The sequence below is a fragment of the Oncorhynchus tshawytscha genome, linkage group LG02 (assembly GCF_018296145.1).
Source record: "Oncorhynchus tshawytscha isolate Ot180627B linkage group LG02, Otsh_v2.0, whole genome shotgun sequence".
Classification (NCBI taxonomy): Eukaryota; Metazoa; Chordata; class Actinopteri; order Salmoniformes; family Salmonidae; genus Oncorhynchus; species Oncorhynchus tshawytscha.
The window spans coordinates 37,638,643-37,663,958 of record NC_056430.1 but is presented as its reverse complement, the minus strand read 5'-3'; the positions used below and the strand labels follow the sequence as shown (position 1 = coordinate 37,663,958).

Here is a 25,316-nt window from a genome sequence, read left to right as displayed (position 1 = left end):
GAACTTGGGAAGGTTGAAAACCAGACAAGATGCAGTCTTGTGGATAAGTCGCAGGGGTTGAAGGCAGAAGTGGGGAGCTCAGCCAACAGCAAGTTGCAATTGTCCAGACGGAAATTAGAAATGCCTGGATTAGGACCTGCTCTGCTTTCTGTGGGAGGTAGTGTTGTACTCTAGAGCAGGAACCTGCAGGAGTCGCTACTTTGATGTTTGCAGAGAACAACAGGGTGTTGTCCAGAGTCACACCAAGGTTCTTCACACTCTGGGAGGGCGACACGGTGAAGCTGTAGAGGTCTTTGAGTAGGCAGGCAGCTCAGTCTTGTCGAGATTGAGCTAGAGGTGGTGGGCCGACATCCAAGCTGAGATATCAGGCAGGCCTGTAGAGATGCACGTCGCCACCTGGGTGTCAGAAGGGGAGAAGGAGAGAAGTTGTTGAGTGTCATCCACATAGCAATGAGAGAATATGACAGAGCCGAGTGACTTGGTGTAGAAGGAAGAGGAGAGGGCCAAGAACCGAACCAGTAGAGTATGTGGTGCAGACATAGATCCTCTCCACATCACCTGGTAGGAGCGGCCTGCCAGGTAGGATGCAATCCAAGAGTATGCAGAGCTTGACACGCCCAGCCCTGAGAGGGTGGAGAGGAGGATTTGATGATTCATGTGTCGAAGGAAGATGAGATCTAGGAAGATGAGAACAGATGAGAGAGAGAGTCAGCATTGGCAGTGTGGATAGCCTCCAGAACACAGAGAATAGCAGTCTCGGTTAGGGTCAAGAAGACTGTTCTGAGGCAGATAACGATAGACTTGATCAGAGACAGCAGGCTCAAGTGTTTTGGAAAGAAAAGAAAGAAGGAATACAGGTTTATAGTTTTTGATATCAGATGAGTTGAGTGTTGGTTTCTTGAGGAGGGGAGTGACTTGGGCCATTTTGAAGCCAGTGGTCAGGGATGAGTTGATGAGGGAAGTGAGGAATGGGAGAAGGTCTCCAGAGATGGTGTAGCAAAGGTAAGAGGGGATGGGGTTGAGATGGCAGGTTATCGGGCGGCTAGACCTCACTAGTCACAGGATTTAATCTGGAGAAGAGGTCAAGTTCTGTAGGGTAGTTATGTGTGAGTGGGACCAGTGGACTCAATAGGCTGAGTGAATGAGGAGTGGATGTCGTCAACCTTATTTTCAAAGTGGTTGAAAAAGTCATCCTCAGAGAGGGAGGAGGGTGAGGGGGGGTTGGTAGGATTAAGGAGAGAGGAGATGGTAAAAAATAGTTTTCTAGGGTTAGAGGCAGAAGCTTGACATTTAGAGTGATATAAAGTGGCTTTAGCAGATGAAGAGTAGGTAGAGAGGAGGGAGTGAAAGGATGATATGTCCTGCGGAAGTTTAGTTTTCCTCCATTTTCACTCAGCTGCCCGTAATCCTGTTCTGTAAACTCGCAATGAGTCACTCAGCCACGGAGCAGGAGGGGAGGGCCAAACCGGCCGGGTGGAAAGGGGACTGTGTGAGTCATAGGTTGCGGAAAGCGAGGAGAGTAGGGTCGAAGACGCAAAATCAGGAGAGGAGGAAGAAGGATTTAGCAGAAGGGAGAGATGATAAGATGGAAGAAGAGAGAGTAGTGGGAGAGAGAGAGAGCAAAGACTGTGATGGGCTGAGTGGCTAGGGTTGAAGGAAAGGGAGACAGAAAAGGAAACAAAGTAGTGTTCAAAGACCTGGGCCCAGATTCACAAAACACTTCTTACGCAAAAACTTAAGAATCTTAAGAAAAAAAAATTCATAAGATAGTTCGTAAGATTTAATGATTTTATTTTGAAATTCTCAAATATCTTCTTACAAAACAAATGTTTGTTGCTAGGTAACCATTTTAACTAGCTATCTAGCTAGCAATGGCAATTATGTTAGCATATTTCTTACTAAGATTACTGTTCTAAAACATGTTCTTGGGTTTAAAATAATCAATACTGAAACTTTCAGATTAAGTTTGTGTGAAAAAACATGTTCACTGCGAGAGAGCGAGAGCGAGAGCGAAATATATACCTAAGATCACACAGGACAGCAGATAAGACAGGAGAATTACAACAGATAGGAAAGACTGACCCTAGCCCCTGGCACATAAACTATTGCAGCATAGATACTGGCGGTCGGGGGACACTGTCCAAAGTTAGCCCTGAACAGGGCCAACCAGGCAGTATATAACCCCACTCAATTTCCCAAAGCACAGCCCCCACACCAAAGGGATATCAACAGTCCAGTAACTTACCCCATTGAGACAAGGCTGAGTATAGCCCACGAAGATCTTCCCCACTGCGCAAAAACAGACAGGAAAATCACATCAGTGACTCAACCCACTCATGTCGAGTATAGCAAAAAAAGCCTGGCACAACATGATTCACCCCACCTAGGGACGACATGGGAGAGCGAGAGCAAGCCAGTGACTCAAGCCCATTATAGGGTCAGAGGCAGAGAATCCCAGTGGAGTGAGGGCAACCAGCCAGGCAGAAACAGCAAGGGTGGTTCATCACTCCAGCACCTTGCCGTTCATCTTCACACCCCTAGGCCAGGCTACACTCAATCATAGGACCTACTGAAGAGATGAGTCTTCAGTAAAGACTTAAAGGTTGAGACCGAGTCGGCGTCTCTCACATGGATCGGCAGACCATTCCATAAATATGTTCCTCTATAGGAGAAAGCCCTGACTCCAGCTGTTTGCTTAGAAATTCTAGGGGCAGAATCAGAGGAGGCCACCCACGATGATCTGCTTCCCAAAGATGTGTGCTGGCTGAGTGAAGGAAAAGCGGTGAAGGGATTCTGTGAGCTGCATGATCACCTTCACATTCTGGAAATTGAGGAATGTCTCTCCAATGTTGCTTTTTTGGCTGACATATTCTGTCACTTAAACAGGTTAAATCTGCAGTTACAAGGAAGCGGGAAAACAGTTGTGGACATTGTGGGAAAATGTGGAGGCCTTTACTAGGAAGCTTGAGTTTTTCGATTTGGACTTGTCATCTGGAAGGCTACTGCACTTCAGCGCGCTGAAGAAATGACAGGCAGAGGGATCAGGCCGCAACATTGTCCCAGAAGTGATAGAAGATTTCATCAATCAGCTAAGGTACAACTTCTCCACCAGATTTGAAGACTACAGCAGGCCCAAGGATATCATTGCGTTTCTACGTGATCCTCTCAGTCGCCCAGGTGGAGAATTCTCCTCCCTTGCTAAGAAAACAATACCCTTGCTGGATGAGGCCACAATTCAAACTGAGCTGATTGAATTCCAGACATCGAGCCAAATCAGCTATGCGCTCAAGAGTGCCGAGTCCCTGTGTGCGTTTTGGGTGGCATGCGCAGAGGAATACAGCACAATAAAGAAACTAACAATGTTTGGATCGACTTACACCTGCGAGTACACCATTTCCTCTATTAACACAATCAAGACTTACGACAGGAACTGGCTTTCACGTAAGTCATCCATCTCATTTGACATCCACCAGAACGTGTCTGAGCAGAAATGCAACTTTTCCCATTTAAGTAACTTAATAGCCTATATGACTTTATTTAATAAATACTAACAGTATTGTGAGTGCTTGTCCTATGCCTTTTTAGGTCTCCTGTTGACAGTATTTTCTGTTTGTTCTGTTGTTACAGGAGCAGGCCATCCCGAGACTCCCGGTACAGACGCAGACATTTACAGACGTTGACATTTTTTCTTTAAATTATTGTTTTATGTAGAATGCTCCATTTTTTGGCCAGTTGCCTTTGTAAGTAAGCCTAATAATAACTTTAAAAAACACTTCTATTAGGCCACATTTTTTTCCCTTGTGAAATATACATTTAAGCCACATAAAAACCGGCTGAGCTAGGCTGTTTTATATAAGCCTAGGCTCGGAAGAAATAGATGATTAAGTTTTGTTATTTGAACATTTAAATTAAGATTGTTGCAAGCACTGTTCACCTATTGATTGCGCAGGGTTTGCAGTTTTTTCGTTTCTTTATTAGTTGACTGTCTTCTGCATTCTCCCTCCTCATGAATTAAGTTAAAAAGTAACTTTTGCATTATTTAGGTGGGGTAACTTCCTTCTTGGGACATTATATTTGCGGCTATTTGCATCATGTGTCTGAGAATGTTATTTACATTTTGTTAAAAATAATCATATTATTGCTAGCCAGATTTGTCCCACTGGCCTCCAGTTGAGGAACCCTGCCCAATGCAGCCACACAACTGCTCTCCCACCCTCTTACACATATTCACCCTCCCTCACACATCCCACCCTCACACATGCATTCACACACACACACAGAGAACAGTTAACATACATGCTATATTTCTCACTTTGAATTGTCTTTTCAGTGTCCATGTAGCCCGTTGGCATCGGCTACTTCTATCGTTTCCTCATAGAGAAGAACAGTTACTTGGGGAAAGTAGAGTATAGATTGCATTGGGGGAAGGGGGAAATAATGTCTCAATTTACCATAAACGGGTCTTAGGTCTCACTATGTTCATCGCTTTTTCTCACTTCATCATCTTCTTGGTGCAGGGGACTCTCCTCTGCCCGTGAAGGTCTCCATTACACTCAGTGTTCGTAGGCCTTTGACTGGAAAGGTTTCTTGCAGCTTGATTAGGGCTTCATCGGTGCCTGTGAATTCCATGCTTTGCATTCCCTTCCATTCCATATCCACAGCACTGCCGGGAAGTGGAGCTGATATTTAATCCCTTCTTTGTCCAGGGACTGTCTGATTGGAAGGTATTCCTTGTGTCTTTTTATCAGCTTAGTAGATAGGTCCTGGATGAATAGAATGGTCTGTCCTTGGATTTTGATCTCCTTTGATCTCCAACATTTCAGAATGTTGACTTTGGTCTGATAGTTCCATAGTTTGAAGATTACCATGCATGGCTGTTCAGCGTTCTTCTGCTTCACGCCGATTCTATGTCATCGTTCCAGGGATCTTCTGGTGATATACCCACATCAAGTTCCTCTGATATCAGTTTGACCAAGTAGCCGGAAAGATCTCCTTTTTCCTAGTCTTCTGGTAACAACAACGTTCTCATATTGTTATGTCTCAATCTCTTTTTTTTTGCTGGTCCGGTTCATCGCTATTTTTGTTGTCTTGTTCGTTCATGTGCACACCTTGATTGTGCATGTCTTACACGATAGCTACATTCTTTTTGAGCGCATCTACTTTCACAGATTGTAGCAGTTCAGTTGTTTTTGGTGTGCATTGAGAGAATTTTAGCTACGTTTCCCTGGGATAGCATTTAACTGTTCATTACTCTCGTTTGTGTCTCCAAGTTGTTACTTGTTGTAATTCGTGCCGCTGTGTAGTTTTACAAACTGATTGGTTTGCTTTTCCAGTTGCTTGGGGATATGTTGATTTACTAGGTTTAGAGGCTTGATTTAACCTTTGTTGTCTGGTTTGTACATGTAACCACAGTTGTGTCGGTACAAAACGGAGCTACTTACACCTCTTGCCTCCGATTGGTACACGCATGCTTCTCTAAAAGTTTCTATCAGCGACACCAGTTGAGCATGCCAACAGCATTTCTTTCCAGAAGCCACCTGTACTTACTGGTGGCACAGACTCCGTTTCATCCTTTCCTACACTTAAATTGCTCTTGCCTAACGATTGCATCTGAAGCCGGGCTTGCAACTCGTTATACTCACCATAAGGCGATAGTTCTCCTGTATGTTATGAGTACAACGAGAAGGCATAGTGTTACTTAGCGTTTTTGTCTGGTGGAGGTCCTGCATATCCATGTCCAGATAAAGCGTCCGGGGACAAAGCTAAGTGTAGGACAAAACTAAGACGTTAGTGTACTTGTTAAATAGAGTTTGATTAAAAAAAATCTTAAAAGTAAAATGTGAAAAGTTTGGCAGTTAGGAGAGTAGAAACAAACAGCCTATGGACTGATCAAAAACCTCTACCTTGTTTGGGGAGCACGATGGCCGCTGCACGCATTCGGCAGTGGGCCATCATCTTGTCAACGTATGACTACCGCATTGGTTATTGCAAATCGGAACACCAGAGCAACACTGATTTATCTCACTTTCCTTTACCTGAGACCAGTGACGCCGGAACCGAGGCAGTCAGCTCACATCCACACACTGCTAACAGAGCACTTCCAGGAAGCACCACTGAACACTACACAAGTAGCCAGAGCAACACGCACGGTCAGCAAGAACTCAAAAGTCTACAAATATATCATGAAGTTTGGCCTGAGCCGGTTGAAGACAACTTGAAATCATTCTACATACAGAATGAATGAGCTGTCAGTGGAACAAAGGTCTGGGGCACAAGAGTTATAATTCTAACTAACCTGAGAAGGGCAGTGCTAAAAGAAATTCATCAGGGCATCGTGAAAATTAAAGCATTGGCTGAGCAAATCGTAACGGACATTAATTTCAAACGTATTCCAGACGTTCATGAGGCAGAACAAGATCCTGCACTTAAACAGCGCACCCAACTTCAAACGGGCTGGCAGACAGGAATGTTCAGACATAACAAAATGGCACGAAAAGCTTGCCGATACCACTCTGGAAATCGAGGACAAGATCTCCTTGTTCTTACTGCAGTACCGCACCACACCGAACTGCACTACAGGACAAACACCTGCTGACCTGTTCTTGAGCAGACATGTTCGTACCAGACAGAAGTTCATCAAACCAGCACAGCCAAAACTGTCCGCAGGATAAGGTACCGACAAAAGTTCTGCCATGACCAACGTGCAGTGGAACGGTAATTCAGTGTGGATGATGCCGTGTACTTGCAAAATACAACGGGAGGAGGACCGAGATGGATACCTGGGTTTGTCACACAGACAGGTCCGGTATATTACATAGTGATAAGCAGAAACACAGACAGTCTACGTCCAAGGTAAACGTCCACGTCAGTCTCACAGGGTCATCAGACCACACCAGCGTTACAGTCTGAAACACACGGTTATTAAAGACTTTTATTAAAGACACTGATAAGAGACTGAAAAAATGACTTGTGATGAAAACAAATGTGTGGAAAATAAGGTTGTAAAAAAGAAACATGTTGTCAAACTGTTCATTTTTGATGACACATTGAAATGTTACAGGTTTAAAACAAATGCTCTTTTAGTCGTTTACAGTACAAAAGATAAATGCTCTTTTAGTTGTTTACAGTACAGTATAAGCATTTACCGGGAATTATTGTTATCAAGACCAAAAGGGGGATGGAGTGTATTAATAACTACATGGTTTAATTATGGTATTACATTATAGGGTTGATCGTAATATTGGTATGAGCAGGATGCTGTACCTTAGTCAGGTCAAAGTACATTATGGGAATGCACGCAAATTCATTCTGTTATCAAACTTGATGCTAAACAGCATGGCTGTGTCTTGGCTTGTTAATATACCACAGTATCTTTGAGAAACACTGAGTGGGGTCCATGTTGTTGTTGTTGCTATGGTTGCGATTTCACTTCGCAAGAATGTGAGAGCCACAATAAACTCTGCTTCCACTGGTTTAGTTTAGATCCAACAATGGTCTGACCTAGTTCACATCCAAAATGTCTGGGCTCTCGGGATCTATGGCACATAGAGCCTCCACCAGTTTACTATTTCCCTAGCTAAAATCGTTAGTACATTTCCCCCAGCATGGCATCCAAAGTGCTGAAAAACAGTCATTTACACTCAACTACATAATCATGCTGACCCACTGTGCTTTCAGCTACATACTTTTGCAGAGTTCTACTGATGAGTCTCCGTTGTTTGCTTAGAGCTGGTGTGCTCATGCCCTCCTGGCATTCACCCCTCATGCCCGACTTTGCCCCCAACGAATATACACAATGAACAGATTGTCAAACAGACAATGGTTCCTTTTGAGTTTCGGGGGATTTTTTAAAACTCGGTATGTATGTGTGTGTGTAAGAGAGATCCTAAGGTTTCAGACTGTATCCATCGCTGGTTTCCTGACTGTGGGGTTCCACTATTGAGGCGAGTGCTGTCCTGTTTCTAGCCAACACTGCCTGCAGCTGTAGAAAAGGGAAAATTTCAAACCTGCACCATCCCGTTTCTGAACTTCTACAGACATGAATCAAACCATATAGTCCACATTGTGCTGAATGAACACATTTGATCACAATTCGGGAATAATATAACAGTGTGGATTGAAAGGACCAAAGGTCAACCTAAGTTTAAATGGACCCACTAGTTGTGTCCCAAATGGCACCCAATTTCCTATATAGTGCAATACTTTTGTCAAAAGTAGAGCACTATGTAGGAACTAGGGTGCCATTTGGAACAAAACCACTATTCCAGGCAGATGCCTCCATTCTCTTCTCTCCCTGCTCAGGACAGAGCCAACAGATTTGTGTAGGTCTCAGACAGCAAGTGCAGTCCTAAGTACACACATTTACAGACAACACACATCATTCAATGTACTTCCCGCTGTCAGAGTGCAGTGGCAAAAACGTTGGGCTACCATTAGCTGTATCATCCATTGTGATATGCAGATGTCAATGCTTTCAGATTCTTGGGGCAGCAGGTAGCCTAGTGGTTAGAGAGTCATTGAAAATAAGAATGTGTTCTTAACTGACTTGCCTAGTTCAATAAAAAGGTACAAATAATACATCTTCAATAATGAAGAAGCCTTTAAGTTTTAGCTGAAGCCCTCCTAGTCAACCTCCTCAAACTGTACCATCTATTACCATTATTCTTATTATCTCCCCTTTTTTTGGGGTGGGGGATTCTCCAACACTAGTGTCTCTAAGCCAAAACCAACACTTCCCCTATCAAGCTGGAACAAAGAAAGCCTTGGAGGCTCAACCAGAAACCAAAAGCAGCAGTTAAGGTTTGGCAGAGGGTCGGAAAAGGTGATTGCATCCCACAATAAAGATGCAAATAAAAAAGGCATGACAAAACAAATATTTATTAAGGCTTTCATGAAAGTATAATGAATCAATACAGCTTCATTGCAGATTTATCACCAACTCAGGACGCCGTAGAGAGCAGTCAAATTAGCTAACGGTAAATCATGATAATTCCAAATCAGGCACCAGTTCACAAAAGATCATGGTGGAATGCTTCAGTCTGGCCATTTAAACCGTTGACCAATGAAGACCCATTCATATTCCTGTCCACCATTCAGGGAGAAACTACATTTAAGACAGACAGGCCAAGCTCCACCCCTGGAGCAAACCTAGCAGTCGTTTTGGTCGTCCATTTTGTTGTCCTTGCAAGGAGAGAGCTGCTGCTCCTATCAGCAAGGCAAAGAGAGTTCCAGTTCATCTCACATACAACTGATATCTGTAATACTGAGATTTTAGTATGCCACTCTGTGGAAAACCTGCTAGGTAGTTCTTCCTTCCGTTCCTCTGCACCTTCTTCCCCTCCTCTGATGATGACATCATCAACCTGCAAAACAAAGGGACACTTTTGAGGGATCTTGAAGAGAGCTACCATACTCATATTTGCTGACTGTCTCTTACCAGGTTTCCTACTCATCAGATTTGGGTTACAAACTGTATGGATACTGGCAAGTATGTTAACAATGTTTTCCAAATTGGAAGGTAGGAAGATTTGTGAAGCACATCCAACAAAGCTCAATCTCTATGGCTTACTTATATGGGGTTCAAGGTTGGCTGCTATATGACAAATATTATTACATACAGTATCACATCAGTCAAAACAGAATCTCTATGAATTATGAACTGTTCAAAGTGTGCGTCATCATACCAGTTCTGTGTCGGGACCCGTGTGAACAGTGGATGCTCACTGAAGTGTTTCACCATCCAGTGAAGCACCTCCTCCATGTCTGTGTTGGTGTACACCAAACCCTGGGAGATCCCATAAAATGAGTTAAACAATGTCCTCATAAGTATAAACAGTAAACAGAAAGCCTTTTGTCAAAACCTTTCAGATCCCAAAAGTAGACTAATGTTCAGATGAGTCCACGTCCCACATAATCTGTTCTAGATACAGATATATTACTCAATTCCACAGGAATGGGGAAAACAAGCAACATATGATCCTCATTTCAGTCTGTGCCAAATGTTTTCCATTCATTTGGGTTTTAGGTCCACTTTTAGACCTAAACATCTGACAAACTTTGATTTTAGAGTGAACAGTCACTTAAAGCTCCTACCTAGTGCAGCAGGTGACTGATACACACAAACATCATACCAACTGTGGTCTGTACTTTAAGTATCAATCTAGTTTGAGACAGGGGACAGATACTGGGGTCTACTTTAACAAACCTAATGCAAATGGTAAATCTTAGCGCTTGCACTAAGTCCAGAAGTTTGTCAGAAATATTTTTGTTCTTTTCACAGCAGGAATTATTGGCGCAATAGCTGGCGGTGGTGTGAAAAGGCTAGATTTTGATTAATAAAAAAAGTGGTAGGTGTGACAAGGGCTTGACCATTCACTGGTCAATCAACGTGTTCCATGGCTAAATACTGATGCAGCAGTTGTGTACGTTATTGTCTTTGTGTTGTCATCAACTCCAATTCGGCTGGGGGGCACGGAATATTCTCGTCCATTGTATTTTGATACTGTTTATTACAGTGTTGTGACTTTGTCTATGAATATTCAAGATCATTTACTGATTAATTAGTGGAATAATTCATTGATTTAATTTCTAAGAAATTTGGTAATCCTATCCAACTTAATCTAAAGAATCATTATGGGTTTTGATATAGAGAGACCCCTTGAAGTAACTATCAGTAGTTATCATTAAACATCAACAATAGTCTTAATCAACACTTAATTTACTATATTCTAATTCTGAATGGTCATTGAGATCTGACTTCAAGAATTCAATCTCACACTAAGGCCTTCAATGCAACAACGGATTTACTTCAAAGTTTAATTACTAGACTAAGATGGAAAATTAGTTAGGTACAGTTAAGCATACGGCATGCCAATATTGGAATAAAACCTGAGATTGGCTTGTGAGTGTACACAATAAGTCCCTACTATATAGATATATATTAGTTCCTGAAAGGGGATAAGGAGCCCATAGATTCTAAACATGACTGGAATAAGATACATACATACATTACACTTTTAATAACATAGGAACAACAGTGTGGTGAGGCATTCATTTTGAGACATTATTTTGAAACCTGGTGAAAAGGCCCACTTCGTGTTTGGTGCTATTGTCCTCCTTAGAACAAAAGAGGCATCAGGCTAAATATTACTCTCTTGTCCCCCTTCCTTAAAATCAGCATATTTGGTGCCAGGATCTGGTTGACTAATTCTGTGTAACACATGCTAATCATAAAAAAAGTGTCTAGTTTGACCTGTTTGATAATTAAGGGCCGTACGAGGAGGGGATAGGACTATGGCCCTTGTGGTAGACCTGGTTTGTAAGATAACCAAGGACATTTGTTTTCCCTCGTGGGGTCAGAGAGGTACAACAACAGTTGTACCATGTACAACATATGCCAAGATTTAGGGGATGGGGATTATCTAATTGTTATGATTTTTTAGAATACTGCGGACATACTTTCAATTGAGATCATCATGATTTAGTGACTGCAAAGAAAAATGTACTGATTGACTGGGATTTTTAAAACAGACTACCTTTCTGTTTTGTCTGCTTGGACTCAAGTGATTAGTATGGTTGTGTTAATCTTTTTGCAGGCAGTCATGTTCTTTAAATGAATGTATTTGCAATTTTGACGGTATAACATATTTTTCATTAATGTATTAATGTTTTGAGAAGGTGTAACGATCTTCTTCATCTGAGGAACAGGAAAGATCGGACCGAAACGCAGCGTGGTAAGTGTCCATTTTAATTTAATATAACTGAACACGAAATACAAAATAACAAAGTGAAACAACGAAAATTGAAACAGTACTGAAAGGTGACACAACACAAAACAGGAAACAACTACCCACAAACACCAGGTGGGAACAGGCTACCTAAGTATAAGTATGGTCCTCAATCAGAGACAACGAAAGACAGCTGCCTCTGATTGGGAACCATACCAGGCCAAATACATAGAAAACATAGAAAAACAACATAGAATGCCCACCCCAACTCACGCCCCGACCAAACCAAAATAGAGACATAAAAAGGAACTAAGGTCAGGGCGTGACAGAAGGCAACTACACGAAAATGCATTTACTGATTTGTAAAAGGCCACTGAGTTACTGTGCGTCTTGTGAACTCTTGTAAATCGACAACATTGTTCCAAAAAAATGCTTTTACGCGATTGAGGAAAAACTATACAACAGCATAGGTTACAGTAACAAATTGCAGCAACAGTAAAATACATCCAGTTTTTGCTAAATATGTTTGGTGTTGGCAGTCAACATTGTTGTAATTGCTTCAACGAGTATAGGCCATACATGTCTTTACGCATACAAAAATAAATCACATAAAAAATACTAGGCTCCCCTTAAAATGTAATGTATTGTGTATGTGTGAGGCACAATCGCAGTAAGCAAGATATAGGCCTATCCACCGTTGATATGGCATTATAGGACTGAATCATTTGAATATGTTTGAAGGAGCGCATCCTTCGTAACTGGACAAGTCGCTCTTTAGAAATGGGAATGGATACAAGCGAAATGAAGTAGGTAGGTAGGCCTATGAGAATTGGCAATCACGCAAAAGCATGATGGCGAAAGCCTCCAAAGTTGACCATTTAGAAATCTTCTATGGATAGGCTACTTGACTAATTCTTGGCAAGGTTTTTAATTGTGGCGGCAGGTAGTGTCACGCCATGACCTTAGTTATCTTTGTTTTCTTTATTATTTTGGTTAGGTCAGGGTGTGACGAGGGTGGTATGTGTGTTTTTGACTTGTCTAGGCTTTTTGTAAATCTATGGGGTTTTAGTATGTCTAGGTATATGTAGGTCTATGGTGGTCTGATTGGGGATCCTATTTAGGTTTCCATTTTCCATTTTGGTTTTGTTGGTTATTGTCTATGTGTAGTTGCATGTCAGCACTCGTTCTATATAGCTTCACGTTCGTTTTGTTAGTTTGTTTAGTGTTCTTTCTTTCATTAAAGAAGAATGTATTCATATCACGCTGCGCCTTGGTCTCCTCTATACGACGAACGTGACAGAATAACCCACCAAACCAGCACCAAGCAGCGTGAAAAGGAGGAACAGCGCTTAATGGGGAAATGGACCTGGGAGGAGATATTAGATGGAGCAGGACTCTGGACACAGCCGGGGGAGTCTCGCCGTCCTAAGGAGGAGTTAGAGGCAGCGAAAGCGGAACGGCAATACTACGAGGATAAATACCGGAGAATAGAGCAACAGCGACGATATGAAGGTACATGGCTAGCAGGGAAGCCCGAGAGGCAGCCCCAATAAATATTTTGAGGGGGCACACGAGGAGATTGCATAGTCAAGTAGGAGACCTGAGCCAACTCCTCGTGCTTACCGTGGGGAGCGTGTAACTGGTCAGGCACTGTGTATGCAGAGATGCGCACCGTGTCTCCAGTGCGCTATTCTAGCCCGGTGCGCTCTATTCCAGCTCCTCGTATTTGCCGGACAAGAATGGGCATCCAGCCAGAACGTATTGAGCCCAGCTCTATGTTCTGGATCTCCAATGCGTCTCCACTGTCCAGTGTATCCTGTGCCTCCCGCGCACTCGCCCTGAGGTGCGTGTCACCAGCCCAGTACCACCAGTGCCAACACCACACACCAGGCTTCCTGTGCACCTCCAGAGTCCAGTAGGTCCTGTTCCTCCTCTCCGCACTTGTCCTGGGGTGCATGTCCCCAGCCCGGTACCACCAGTGCCAGCACCACGCACTCGGCCTCCAGTGCGCCTCCAGGGTCCAGTACGCCCTGTTCCTGCTCCTCGCACTCACCCTGAGGTGCGTGTCCCCAGCCCGGTACCACCAGTGCCGGCACCACGCACTCGGCCTCCAGTGCGCCTCCAGGGTCCAGTACGCCCTGTTCCTGCTCCTCGCACTCACCCTGAGGTGCGTGTCCCCAGCCCGGTACCACCAGTGCCGGCGCCAGGCACCAGGCCTATAGTGCGCCTCGTGCAGTCCAGTACGCCCTGTTCCTCCTCCCCGCACTCGCCCTGAGGTGCGTGTCCCCAGCCCGGTACCACCAGTGCCGGCACCACGCACTCGGCCTCCAGTGCACCTCCAGGGTCCAGTACACCCTGTTCCTGCTCCTCGCACTCACTCTGAGGTGCGCCAGGCACCAGGCCTACAGTGCGCCTCGGCAGTCCAGAGTGTCCGGCGACAGTACCCAGTCCAGAGCGTCCGGCGACAGTACCCAGTCCAGAGCGTCCGGCGACAGTACCCAGTCCAGAGCGTCCGGCAACAGTACCCAGTCCAGAGCTTCCGGCGACAGTTCACAGCCCGGAACCTCCAACGACGGTCCCCAGCCCGGGGTCTCCAGCGATGGTTCCCAGTCCAGGGTCTCCAGCGACAGTCCCCAGTCCGGGGTCTCCAGCGACGGTCCCCAGCCAAGGTGAATTTTTATATAATAATTATTTTTAGCATGTCCGTCCAATTTGCTCCAGGAGCGGGGTACTACTATGGTTGACCCTGAAAAACACACACCTATATCTGGAGAGCCCTGTGGTTGCGGACGGTGCAATTGTCATACCAGGCCGTGATACAGCCCAATAGGATGCTTTCAATGGTGCATCTTTAGAAGTTTAAGAGAGGACAAATTTCTTCAGCCTCCTTAGGTTGAAGAGGCACTGGTGCGCCGCCTTCACCATGCTGTTTGTGTGAAGGGACCATTTTAGGTTGTCAGTGATGTAGAAACGTGAAACTTTTTACCCTTTCGACTGCAGCCCCATAGATGTGGACGTTCTCTCTCTGCTGTCTCCTGTAGTTCACGGTCAGCTCCTTCATTTTGTTGATGTTGAGGGAGAGGTTATTTTCCAGACACCAGACTGTTATGGGTACTTGGTAATTAGTTGCTCTTCAGTAGCTAACTATAAATAGGTTTTAATGTACAATCAGGGCTTTACCTAGACATTTCTGACAAGGCTTTACCTAGACATTTCTGACAAGGTGGTAGTGATGTAGGCCTAAGGTTGGGTAGTGGGTAGCATAGAGTCTTACATTATATCAAACAATGTAGCCAACACATTAGTTTATGTTTGATCGTAAATTAAATTGAGCTGGTCTAAATTACACTTTCATATTTTTCTAGGTTCAATTTAGGGGTCATTTCTCTGCCACGTTCATACCAGTGTACTTTGACCTCAAATTGTGTGTATGGTACGCAAAATGCATGCAGGTTGTGTGCAAAATGCATACAGATTTGGTCATGGCTGGATAGGCTTAGCTTCTGCTGTCAAAATCCATACCATAACCAACCTCGTTACTGCTAAGACATGCTTTTGGGGAGTCTAAAATCTCACTGCGCAGAATGATAGTCATTTTTGAGCTACTTTTTAAAGACATAACTCAAATATTGCCACCCCTCCCACCTCAGTGCAAGTGAGCTGATGTTAGATAGGTAAATTGCCAAACCTGGCACAAAGGATGCAAAATGCCATAGCACCAGTTTTACATGCCGAGATAGTGAACCGAAACACGGAGGGACTACCTGGACCTGTCCAATAAGAAGTTGCACTAATGAATCCGTGTGCACTATTACATTTGACCCTGATCTCCCATTTTCCTATGATCTTTCAATATTTTTCACAAAACATGCCTTGGTGTGGTGGCCTTAAATACTTTGAAGAGCAAAGGTCCCCCCCCAAAAGGACAGATATAGCCCAAAACCAACATAGAGGTTTATCACCTGTGTCATTGTAGTTTACATTGGATTGCGGACAGATAGTGTCATTTGAACAGGGCTTTCTTGGAAAACTCAGCAATGGCACAGATTAGCATAGCAGCTGTTGTGTTCACGCCAGGAAATGGGGAGGTGTGGAGGTGGGGGGAGGGTGTGTGTGGCGGAGGTGTGTGCATGTGTGTTCTGGGCAGATCGATTTTGCAGTCTAAACCGCCATAGTGGAAAATTCACTAGACCGCTCTTCTCTCCTCCCCCCCAGAAGAGATCAGGGTCTGGCATGGGCTCTGTGTCAGTGCTGCTGAGTGTGCAGGTAGCGCCTACAGACACACCCACGCGCATGTGAACAGATTAAAATCCTACATGCACAAGCCTCCCATTGTTCTCTCCATCCGCAGACTTTGGGTTCCCTTGATGAACCCCCCCCCTCCCCATACGCTGTGCTCTATCCTTACCCCTTCCTTCAGTGTGTAGGTGTACTCCGCCAACAGTGTGGGACTGACATCCGCTACTTGCGCTTGGGTCTTCTTGAAGTGCGGCTCAGGAAACAGGAGAAACATCTTACTGAGCTGAGGAGAGAAATCAACAAAACAAAGATCACAACGCAGACATGACCAGACAGACAGGCCACAGACCTATGAAACAAATTCCTCCTGCCGTTACTTCCTCTGGTACTTCTTTTACTGTGAAAGCAAGAAAACTATGCCACTAAATATTATCTTGTATCAAACCAGTGTATCAATGTGGTTATTATTCAAACCAGTCTATCAAGTATTATTATTTTTGTGAAATGAGTTAGCGCTATGTAGTTCTCATAATATTTTGGTGTTAGTTGTCCGGCAGCCCGGGATGTAAAGGTGGAAATTCTCTAAGTGATTTTTATTAAGATAAAGTCCCTCTCGTCTCTACCTTTAACAAGGTGTACACAACTTACTACTATTAGTAAAACTGTTCCAGTTCACTCTTTTATTAGTTGAAATAACTAAAGACAGAAAAACAGGGGGATAATCATGGGGGACTGCCGTTGCCCCAGGGGGGTTTCGACTGGGCCACACTTCACAAGATGGAAAAAACTTCACACTTTGATTTAGTGCTCTGGCACAGAGGAAAAAAAGAACAACGACATATTGGGGAGTATAGCGCCATTTATACCCACACTTACATCATGCGTGTGGGTGCACAAATATCACTCAGGGGCTCCCGTTAATGTGTGTCCCTATGACTGAAAGTATATTTATGTGTGTGTTAGTCGCTCTGTGTGTTTTTCCAAAGCACCTAATCCTCGGCACAAAATGGGCAGGTCTTAATGACATCATTGTCTGGATATTTGTGGTGCTCTGAAACTTTATTAACACTTGTGAGCGAGTCAAGTCGACAGACACTTTTTGCATTGCTTTCAGTTGTCAGCCCCAGGAGCCCACACTCAGAATGACTCCTTCTTAGGACAGCAATACCCTATAGCATGTCACGATTGAAATTTCCACTGTCTACTCCGTCTCTTTTCATATGTCATCATGTCAACGCATCTGTTCAAATTCAGCCTAGGAGCTTTGCTCCAATGCAAGAAGTTGAAAGAAAATGAGACGTATTATAATTTCTTGTTTGCTTTGACTTTTTCCTCTTGATTGGTTTTCCCTGTAAAATGTGTTGCGATTTTAAATTCCTAAAGTTTGATTCAATCTAATTTAGGTTACTCGCCCTATGTTGTTGATGTAAAAAACATTTGTTTGTGCAAACAGACACGGCACCTGACACATTTATGAAATTGCTTATTCCAGTTAATAATAAGCATGCACCTATTAAGAAAATGACAGTAAAAACAGTTAAATCCATGTGGATTGATTAGGAATTGAAAAATTGTATGGGTGAGTGGCAAAAGCAATGGCAAATAAGTCTGGCTTTCGAGCACCTTAAATTAAATTTAGGAAAAAAAGGCAAACTCAGCTCCATCATACATTGAATCAGATGGCTCATTCATCACAAAACCAACTGTTATTGACAACTACATTAATTATTTTTTCATTGGCAAGATTAGCAAACTTAGGCATGACGCTGACACTACACATCCAAGTATATCTGACCAAATGATGAAAGACAAGCATTGTAATTTTGCATTCTGTAAAGTGAGTGTGGAAGAGGTGAGAAAATTATTGGTGTCACTGTGGTCTGACAAGCCACTGTGATCTGACAACTTGGATGGAAAATGACTGAGGATAATAGCGGACAATATAACCACTCCTATTTACCGTATTTTCAATTTAAGCCTACTAGAATGTGTGTGCCCCCAGACTTGGAGGGAAGCAAACGTAAATTCCGTTACTCAAGAATAGTAAAGCTCTCTTTACTGGCTCAAATAGCCAAACAATCAGCCTGTTACCAACCCTTAGTAAACTTTTGGAAAAAAATTGTTTGACCAGATACAATGACATTTTATAGGAAACAAATTGACAAACTTTCAGCACGCTTATAGGGAAGGACATTCAACAAGCACAGAACTTACACAAATGACTAATGATTGGCTTAGAGAAAGTGATGATAAAACGATTGTGTGGGCTGTTTGTTAGACTTCATTGTGGCTTTTGACATTATTGATTATAGTTTGCTGCTGTACACCCCTTGCTACATTATGGATAAAGAGTTACCTGTCTAACAGAACACAAGAGGGTGTTCTTTAATGGAAGTCGTTCCAGCATAATCCAGGTAGAATCAGGAATTCCCCGGGGCAGCTGTCTAGGCCCATTACTATTTCCAATCTTTACTAATGACATGCCACTGCTTTGAGTAAAGCCAGAGTTTCTAAGTATGCGGATGACTCAACTCTATACATGTCAGCTACTACGGCGACTGAAATGACTGCAACACTTAGAGAGTTGCAGTTAGTTTCAGAGTGGGTGGAAAGGAATAAGTTAGTCCTAAATATTTAAAAAAAAACTAAAAGCATTGTATTTGGGACAAATCATTTACTAAACCCTAAACCCCAACTAAATATTGTAATAAATAATGTGGAAATTGAGCAAGTTGAGGTGACTAAACTGCTTGGAGTAACCCTGGATTGGTCAAAACATATTGATACAACAGTAGCTAAGATGGGGAGAAATATATAAATAATAAAGAGCTGCGCTACCTGTAACTGACAGTTAACCTGTAATTCTATGTCGTTGTCTTTTGTTTGAATTGTTTACGTGTCCGCTGTGCGGGGGAAATGATAATACAAGCGGAAATACGTAGCTAATACTGTTGTAACGGGGATCCTTATTGTAGCAACACACTTTTGGAGGGAAGGCAATCCAGCGCTGTGTTAGCTAAGTTTTCATGTTTTCATCGGGTGTAGTTCGTAAAGGTTGAAGCGTGTATGTTAGGATGGTGACGTAATAATAATTAAGGATGAAGTGTGAATTCATGCCAGGAATAATAAGTGTGAAGTTTGATTTCCTCCCTTCTGTAATAAGCAGCTGTAACAGTATAACTTTAGACCGTCCCCTCGCCCATACCCGGGCGCGAACCAGGGACCCTCTGCACACATCAACAACAGTCACCCACGAAGCATCGTTACCCATCGCTCCACAAAAGGCTAAAATCTCTGTGTTGTGACATAAGGGTTAGAAATCATTATCTATTGTTACTCTCCGGTTATAGAGATAAAAACCAAGCTGCTGTACTGGTCACATTGGTCCCGGTTGGTGCTGATCAAACACTTCATATTTTTGGTGCTGATCAAACACTTCCTATTTTTGGTGCTGATCAAACACTTCCTATTGTTGGTGTTGATCAAACACTTCCTATTGTTGGTTCTGATCAAACACTTCCTATTGTTGGTGCTGATCAAACACTTCCTATTGTTGGTGTTGATCAAACACTTCCTATTGTTGGTTCTAATTAAACACTTCCTATTGTTGGTGCAGATCAAACACTTCCTATTGTTGGTGTTGATCAAACACTTCCTATTGTTGGTGCTGATCAAACACTTCCTATTGTTGGTGCAGATCAAACACTTCCTATTGTTGGTGTTGATCAAATACTTCCTATTGTTGGTGCTGATCAAACACTTCCTATTGTTGGTTCTGATCAAACACTTCCTATTGTTGGTGCAGATCAAACATTTCCTATTGTTGCTACTAGAGGGTTGTAAACTACCTAATATAGACAGGGTGATTTTACTCACTGAAAGGTTATGAACATATTTTATGTCACAGATGTTCCATTTATTTGACCAGATAGTCCATTGGCCACTCTAACAATGAATGAGAGGGCAGCTACACGTGTGCTATCCGGGATCCTTGGGACATCCCTACCCCATTGAAGTTGAAATTGAAAATGGTTAAAGTAGCAAGTTGGAGTTACAGATTAGGGTAGGGACATCACCCGGACACCAGATAGCACAACTCCGATATAAAGTGTTTTTTCCCGGGATGTCAAGTGTCCTACTTATATCGGTACAACCTAAGCATTACAAAACTTCTATTCAACCAAATAAAAATCACGTAGCAAATAAGCCGTTACATTTTTTGGGACCAAATTCAACACTCTCATTGACCTCCATGGTAAGCGGAAAAAAACAGAAAAACGCCACCTGCTGGAGAAGACATTTTGGGCCGAGTTACCCGTCTCACTTCGCCTCTTTCACTCTGTTTGTATCCCCTATTTTGTGATATACAGAAATATTTATATTGAGGTTGATAGTAATTATTAAATAACGTGTCCTTCCTAAGGTGGATAACTTCACATAACCTCAATGCCCAATGGTCAGAAAGCTGTACAAAATTGTAGCAAACACCATTTGAATTTGAGCATCACCAGGAAACAAAACATTTAGAAAACTTGCTGAAGGGATCAAGTGCTGTATTATTTAGAGGTGGGATGTTTGACAGACGTGTCTACAAATAAATATAAACACGATAAATACAAGGTAGAAGTGTTATGTGGGTGACAACCTTAGACTGTCTTTGGCTACCTCATCATCAACATTGAAGTGTATAAAAACATTTTTTTTTTAATTGTTAGAATACACTTCACACAAAAAAAGAAAGAGGGGAAAAGGAGACAAAAAATGTGGAACAGGGGAGGGGAAAACAGTTAAATACCTGTCCCTTAGAGAAGAAGTTGGGCAGGTACCTCATGGTGTTGCACCGTAAGCAGGCAACGTTCCCGTAGCTGAAGCACGCAGGGAGCGGATACGGTCTTGGACGTAATCTGACACAGATCTCCAGGCCCAGGATCAGTTGGTTTGGGAAGAGCAGGGATAACTACCGGAAACAGGTGGCTAATACAGAGTGGGGAATACCACTAAAATAGAGTCTACTATGGCTGTGGACAAGGAGAGGATACTGAATATTGAAAGCCCCATTCTGATTCTGAATGCTTTCCTTGCATTAAATCGATATACAAGACTCATTCAATACAGCGACAATACTGTACAAGATCATCCTTTTGGTTAATCCAGGAATATAGACAGACAGGCCAACAAGTGATATGTTTCTATCCCTCTGTACAGATACAGATCTACTACTCACACCACTCCTCTCAGGATCCCTGCCACCTCTCCTTTCTTCACTGCCTCAGCATAGGACAACTTCTGCACTATTCTAACCCTGGAAACCTCAACCTGCCTCTCTCGCACAGGACATGTTTGATCCCCAGCCCCATGGGCATCCCTACAATGAACACATTTCACTACTTTCCCCAATGCTACACATTATTTTGTCTCATGCCTTTCTGCACACTTCTCACACCTAGGAACCTCCCTCCTACACACTGCTGCCACATGACCATAAGCTTGACACCTGTAGCGAGACAGAGGGCTACCTCGCTTCTAGTCCTTAAGAAACTTTTGCAGTATTTCGTTTTTTAATGTATTATTATTATTTATTTTTTTACCTTTATGTAAATAGGAAAGTCAGTTAAGAACAAATTCTTATTTTCAATGACAATGGGTTAACTGCCTTGTTCTGGGGCAGAACAACAGATTTGAACCTTGCCAGCTCGGGGACTTGATCTTGCAACCTTTCAGTTACTAGTCCAACGCTCTAACCACTAGGCTACCTGCCGCCCCATTTTCTGGGCTAACATCCTTTGTCCGCACCCCTCAAGGCATTTGAACTGGTTCCAGACACCAACCCAAAACAAAGCCACCTCAGGGAGAGGGAGTTGGAGCGGTCTTCTAGTCAGACTTCGGAGGTGCGCACACCACCCACCGCTTCCGACTATATTACTCGCTAATGTCCAGTCCCTAGATAACAAAGTTGATGAAATCAGGGCAAGGGTTGCTTTCCGGAGAGACATGAGGGATTGTAACATACTGTTTCATGGAAACATGGCTCTCTCAGGATATACTGTCGGAGTCGGTACAGCCACCTGGATTCGCAGTGCATCGCACCGACAGGAATAAACATCTCTCCGGGAAGAAGAAGGGCAGGGGTGTTTGTTTCCTGATAACGACTCATGGTGTAATTGTAACAACATGCAGGAACTCAAGTCTTTTTGTTCACCTGACCTAGAATTCTTCAACCGTGTTATCTCCCAAGAGAATTCTCTTCGGTTATTGTCACACCCATGTATATCCCCCCTCAAGCCGAAACCACGACGGCCCTCAAGGAACTGGATGCAAACTGGAAACCATATATCCTGAGGCTGCATTTATTGTAGCTGGGGATTTTAATAGAGAAAATTTGAGGAAAAGGCTACCTAAATACTATCAGCATATCGACTGGAACACTCGCGCTGGAAAAACACTGGACCATTGTTACTTTAACTTCCACGATGCATACAAGGCCCTCCCCCGTCCTCCTTTCGGCAAATCTGAACACGACTCCATTTAGCTCCTCCCTTCCTTTAGGCAGAAATTCAAACAGGAAGTACCTGTGCTAAGGACTATTCAACCCTGGTCTGACCAATCGGAATCCATGCTTCAAGATTGTTTTGATCACATGGACTGGGATCATTTCCGGGTAGCCTCAGAGAATAATATCGACTTATACGCTGATTGGGTGTGTGAGTTCATAAGGAAGTGTATAGCAGATGTTGTAACCACTGAATATTAAAACCTACCCTAACCAGAAACTGTGGATAGATGGCAGCATTTGCACAAAACTGAAAGTGCGTACCACCGTATTTAACCTTGGCAAGGTGACTGGGAATATGGCAGAATACAAACAGAGTAGTCAATCACTCCCCAAGGCAATCAAACAAGCAAAATGTCAGTATAGAGAAAGTGGAGTCGCAATTCAACGGCTCAGACACAAGACGTATGTGGCAGGGTCTACAGACAATCACGGACTACAAAAGGAAAACCAGCCACGTCGCGGAAGCCAACATCTTGCTTCCAGACAAACTAAACACCTTTGCCCGCTTTGAGGATAATAAAGTGCCATCGACATGGCCCACTACCAAGGATTGTGGGCTCTCCTTCTCCGTGGCCGACGTGAGTAAGACATTTAAACGTGTTAACCCTCGCAACCCTGCCGGGCCAGACAGCTTCCCTAACCGCGTCCTCAGAGCATGTGCAGACCAGCTTTCTGGTGTGTTTATGGACATATTCAATCTCTCCCTATCCCAGTCTGTTGTCCCCACTTGCTTCAAGATGGCCACCATTGTTCCTGTACCCAAGAGTGCAAAGGTAACTGAACTAAATGACTATCACCACGTAGCACTCCCTTCTGTCATCATGAAGTGCTTTGAGAGACAGGTCAAGGATCATATCACCTCCACCCTACCTGTCACCCTAGACCCACTTCAATTTTCTTACCGCCCCACTGCTCTATCCCATCTGGACAAGAGGAATACCTATGTAAGAATGCTGTTCATTGACTATATCTCAGCATTTAACACCATAGTACCCTCCAATTTCATCACTAAGTTTGAGGCCCTGGATGGCAGCCCTGCCCTGTGCAATTGGGTCCTGGAATTCCTGACGGGCCACTCACAGGTGGTGAAGGTAGGAAATAACATTTCCACATCGCTGATCTTCAACACTGGGGCCGCAAAGAATGTGTGTGCTAGCCCCCTACTGTAGTCCGTTCACCCACAGCTGCGTGGCCAGGCACGCCTCTAACTCAATCATCAAGTTTGCAGACAGCACAAGAGTAGTAGGATTGATTACCAACAACGACGAGACAGCCTACAGGGAGGAGGTGAGGGAGTGTGGTGTCAGGAAAATAACCTCTCACTCAACGTCAACAAAACAAAAGAGATGATCCTGGACTTCAGGAAAAAGCAGAGGGAGCACCCTTACTATCCACATCGACAGGACAGCAGTGGAGAAGGTGGAAAGTTAAGTTCCTCGGTTAAGTTCCATATCACTGACAAACTGAAATGGTCCACCCACACAGACAGTCTAGTGAAAAGGTGCAACAGCGCCTCTCCAACCTCAGGAGGCTGAGGAAATTTGGCTTGTCACCAAAAACCCTTACAAAATATTTCAGATGCATAATTGAGAGCATCCCGTTGAGCTATATCACCGCCTGGTGCGGCAACTGCACCGCCAAGCAACCGCAGGTCTATCCAGAGGGTGGTGCGGTCTGCACAACGCATCACCGGGGGCAAACTACCTGCCCTCCAGGACACATATAGCACCCAATGTCACAGGAAGACCAAAAAGATCATCAAGGACAACAACCACCTGAGCCACTGCCTGTTCACCCAGCTACCATCCAGAAGGCAAGGTTAGTACAGGCGCATCATAGCTGGGACTGAGAGACTGAAAAAACAGCTTCTATCTCAAGGCCATCAGACTGTTAAACAGCCATTACTAGCACAGAAAGGCTGCTGCCTACATACAAACTTGAATTAATTAGCCACTTTAATAAATGGAACACATATTCTTATTCCATTCCTTTACTTAGATTTCTGTGTTTTAGGCATTTGTTGTGGAATTGTTAGATATTACTTGTTAGATATTGCTGCACTGTCAGAACTAGAAGCACAAGCATTTGCTACACTCACAATAACATCTGCTACCCATGTGTATGTGACCAATAAAAATGTATTTGATTTGTAACTTAATGTATTCGGCACCAAAGCTCGTACAGGATAACTTATATATCCTAACATCACTTTGTCAGCCAAAGACTTAACATCAAAACTCAAAAGAACAAACAATGACTGTTTCACCACTCACACCACCCTGTCTGCGTCGCACCAAACGACGAGCATCACAAACACTGGAATCTTCCCCTTCGGTTGGTCAACTTTTACATTTACTGCACCCCAGTAATCAGTCCTTTCAATGGCGCCCTTTTCTTGAGAGCAAAACAATTCACATTTCTTGCCCCCATTCGTTTAACGCGGAGAACCTCTGACCAGCAGAAACGCAAACAATTATCACAAGATCACTTTTGGTTACCCTCGCCGATTCCACAGCACCCAACTCTGATTACACCCACCCTGAAACCACAAATGGATCAGCCAAAAGGCAAGGGTCCACTTTTCCTAAAAACCTCCCTCCTACTGTCACAGACTCATCTTTATCCTGACCCCCGGGGCAAGCCTCGGGCTCCGAGAACTTCACCACACCTACCACTTATGATACTTTGAACTCATTTACTTCCATCTCTCTCTCTCTCTCTCTCTCCATTCGTCCGACGTATTCCAAGTATACTTCTCGTAATGTACATCTTGTTCTTACCTTCTCAAGGGACGCCAT

General features: G+C 43.6%; 1 pseudogene; it reads right to left on the bottom strand.

The window, feature by feature from the left end:
• Nucleotides 1–330: 330 nt before the first annotated feature.
• Nucleotides 331–25,316, bottom strand: LOC112262796 (annotated as a pseudogene).